This window comes from Paramisgurnus dabryanus, chromosome 17 (assembly GCF_030506205.2).
Source record: "Paramisgurnus dabryanus chromosome 17, PD_genome_1.1, whole genome shotgun sequence".
In the NCBI taxonomy this organism is placed as follows: Eukaryota; Metazoa; Chordata; class Actinopteri; order Cypriniformes; family Cobitidae; genus Paramisgurnus; species Paramisgurnus dabryanus.
Window position 1 is genome coordinate 30956848 of NC_133353.1, and position 299 is coordinate 30957146.

Consider the following 299-nt stretch of genomic DNA (forward strand, 5'->3'; position numbering starts at 1 on the left):
AGTTAACAAGTTGTAAGTGCAGTTAAATGCTCATCAAATGTTCACATTTCAAGTTTGAAATAATTTTTGTAGTAATAAAACACTACAATAGTATTCCAATAAATCAAAGAAGAAAATTGTGTCACGAAGACATGCAAAAATGTCTTAATTAATTCAATTCTTTATTAGTTACTTTGTTAAAGCAGCCATTCTTTTGATTTTGTATCGGGCTGTGAAGCCTGCTGTCAATGCTCAGTGTGAAAATAGTTACGATTGCATAGCATTAATGAGATCATATAGTTTCCTTCATATAGTTCATA